This window comes from Bufo bufo, chromosome 1 (assembly GCF_905171765.1).
Source record: "Bufo bufo chromosome 1, aBufBuf1.1, whole genome shotgun sequence".
Taxonomy (NCBI): Eukaryota; Metazoa; Chordata; class Amphibia; order Anura; family Bufonidae; genus Bufo; species Bufo bufo.
The window spans coordinates 86750524-86754175 of NC_053389.1; the positions used below are offsets into that span (position 1 = coordinate 86750524).

General features: G+C 48.0%; 1 pseudogene; it reads right to left on the reverse strand.

The window, feature by feature from the left end:
* Positions 1-860: 860 nt before the first annotated feature.
* LOC120990175 lies at positions 861-2012 on the reverse strand (annotated as a pseudogene).
* Between the last annotated feature and the right edge of the window lie 1640 nt (positions 2013-3652).

The window sequence follows — 3652 nt, forward strand, 5'->3', positions numbered from 1 at the left end:
TCTTACCGTAAAGAACCCTTTTCTATGTTTGTGTACAAACCTTCTTTCCTCCAAACGCAGAGGATGTCCCCTCGTCACAGTCACAGTCCTGGGGATAAATAGATGATGGGATAGATCTCTGTACTGCCCCCTGATATATTTATACATAGTAATTAGATCTCCCCTCAGTCGTCTTTTTTCTAACGTGAATAACCCTAATTTTGATAATCTTTCAGGGTACTGTAGTTGCCCCATTCCAGTTATTACTTTAGCCTAACTTAAAAAAAATAATAATAATTTAAACCAAAAACCAGTGTAGGCTACCTCCTCCTCCACCGCCGCTTCCACCTACACCGCCACATCCACCGCCTCCTCAACCTCCTACTCCATATGGACCTCGTCCTCCTAGATCAAGATTTTATTTTTATTTTTTACGTATTTTATTTTATTTGAAGTCATTTCCCTATCCACATTTGTTTGGAGACCACTTGCCATGCTCTTAAGCACATTTTGCTGGTATTTGCAGCCCTCTAGCCCTTTCCATGAAATTTTTAGAGCCATTTTAGTGCTCAAAAGTTCGGGTCCCTATTGACTTCAATGGAGTTCGAGTTCAGGGTCAAGTTCGGGTCAAGTTCGGGTCCCGAACTCAAACTTTTTTGTGAAGTTTAGCCGAACCCGTCGAACCCGAACATCCAGGTGTCTGCTTAACTCTACTCTTCAGAGCTAAATAATTTCTGTCTTGTTATAGGTTTCAGCTTTATTTTGAAATAGAAAATGACTAACCAAGTAGAATTCTAAAAAATGCAGGCAACAAAAATCAGAACCACACTTTACCATTTGGTGGCACATTGGTCAGACTAACATCAACATATAACAATAGTTTATCTTATCTGCAGTATACAGAAAAAAATCAATAGAATACTGGAAATTATTAAAAAGTACAATTTTACATGTTTTTTTCACCTTGTACTCTAATAGGGTTGAGCGAACCCGAACTGTAAAGTTCGGGTTCGTACCGAATTTTAGGATTTTTGGACCCCGAACCCGAACATTTCAGTAAAAGTTCGGGTTCGGGTTCAGTGTTTTTGGCGATTTCTTGGCGCTTTTTGAAAGGCTGCAGAGCAGCCAATCAACAAGTGTTTAACTGTGTGACCTTAGAAGCCATCATGTGACCTAGCCTGTATATAAGCTGCAGTCACGTAGCGCTGCACGTCACTCTGCTGTGCTTAGTGTAGGGAGAGGATGCTGCTGCTGTGAGCGAGAGAATAGGACAGAATCTTTAATCAGAACACTAATTGAACTAAGCGATCTACATAGATTTAGTTGTGTGGGTGCAGTGCACAATCTTTTTACCCTGCCCTGAGTCCAGTGACAGAGAAAAAAAACTTTTATCCGTCTGTTAGTTAGGTGGCCGGCAGCGACCATTTTATGCAAGCTCAGTGCACCAGCACTGCATCTGTGCTTTTGTGACATTCAAATCCAAGCTTGAAATACTGCAATAATAATCTGGTTTCAAAAAAACAAAACCCTTTTTTGGCAATATCCTACATCTAGTGCCTTTTCAGCATTAGTCAGTGTGCAATTTAAGCTAGAAATACAGCTATAATTTTCTGGGTTTAAAAAAACACACTTTTTGGGCAAAATACACAATTTTACAACCCTTGCTGCATCTGTCTTCTTGGACAGCAGCACTGCCTGGATGTTGGGCAGGACGCCTCCCTGGCGATGGTGACTCCGCTCAGCAGTTTGTTGAGTTCCTCGTCGTTGCACACGGCCAGCTGCAGGTGACGGGGGATGATGCGGGTCTTCTTGTTGTCGCAGGCGGCATTGCCAGCTAGCCCCAGGATCTCGGTGGTGAGATACTCGAGCACAGCGGCCAAGTAGACGGGAGCGCCGGCGCCCATCCTCTCGGCGTAGTTGCCCTTGTGGAGGAGCCTGTGCACACGGCCGACCGGGAACTGGAGCCCTGCCCGGGACTAACGGGTCTTGGCCTTAGCCTGGACTTTGCCTCCTTGTTTGCCGCGTCCAGACATCGTTCTCTTCTCTGTACAGATGAGACTGACAGCTCCGCTCCGCCCGTCACTTCTTATACCCGGATGGCTCAGGGAGAACTCCTCTGTGATTGGCTTGATCCAAAACCAGTTTTCAGTGCCAAAAGCTGCAGCCAATGAGGAAGCAGATGATCTGGAAAGGCTTGTGAGGACACGCCCCCTTTTCTGCACCAATTGTCAGCCGTCCCCCAGACTCTCATAGTATTTCCGGCGGATGACGAGCGCTCCCCGCCCTGATGTCTGTGGTCTCCCTGGTAATACCCCCGTGGCCCCCGCCTCTCTGCCGACACTTACCTGACCCTGCACCCCTTTTTCGTGCTCTTCCCTTCCGTCTCATTGTCACAGATGTCCCCGCATTCTCCGCCGTGTCCTGAGCCGGGGGTCCAGGGCTTCAAACCTCTCCCCGCCCCCATAGCACCGTGTCCCGGTGTATCCCCGAGTGCCTGGCTCTGTGGATCCATCCAGCCGCTCGTCCTTCACTACCTCATCCTCCTCTGGCCGATCACTACTCCCCCCATTCTCCTCTCTGGCCGATCACTACTCCCCCCATCCTCCTCACTGTCTGATCACTACTCCCCTCATTCTCAGTGATCGATCCCTACTCCCCCCATTCTTCTCTCTGGCCGATAATTACTCCCCTCATCTTCACGAGTATACGATCACTACTCCCCTCATCCTACCGATCAGTGGTCTATAATGAGGGAATAATCCGCCTCGGACATGAGGCTTCCATGTATTCACAAAATGTGGCAGCTCCGTCCTAGAGAAGGTAGGGGCTCTGAGAAGAGCCTTTGGGGAGAGAGCAGGAGCGGGGGGCGGAGCAGCAGGAGGGGCAGGGCTCAGATCCATCTATTCAGCTGAGCAGGGGGCAGGGCTTCTCCACGGCCGCTGAATTCTAACCGGACGATAATTGAGCAGGAATTTCAAAAGCCATGGTATTAGTTCTAAAGCCCCGCCCCCATAGCCTGCTCAGTATTATCCCGTCAGTGGCCGCCTTCTCCCGCTCCCCACGACCGTCCTACCGGAGAAGGGGAGAACAGTCCCGTATTCACTGTGAGGAGAAGACCGGCTCCATCGCTGCGCTGGTGTCCAGGGATAGAGCGCACAATCCCCCTTCACGCACAGTATACTCAGTGATGGCATCACTACAAGCAGAGGGCGGCGCGTAGTGAGGGTCGGGCGGTTATCAGCCAAGCAGCGAAGCCCTGATAGAATGAAGAGAGCGGCGGATTACTAGAGAAGCGGCGCTGAAAGGGTTAACCCGCCCCCTATTTTGTGCAAAAAACACCCATTTTGGGAAAAAATCTTTAATTGCGGCCTAGTCTGAATCTGTACGTGTGAGATACACCCTTTACATACTGTGGTTCAATTCTGTTATTTGAAAAACAGCCATTTTGGACAAAATACACAATTTTGCAGCCTTAACTGCATATGTCATTGTGAGATACACCCATTAGATATTGTTGATCTCTTCTGCTATTAGAAAAACACCCATTTTGGGCAAAAATCTTTAATTGCGGCCTAGTCTGCATCTGTACGTGTGAGATACACACTTTAGATGCTGTGGTTCTATTCTGCTATTAGAAAAACACCCTTTTTGGGCAAAATACACCATTTTACAG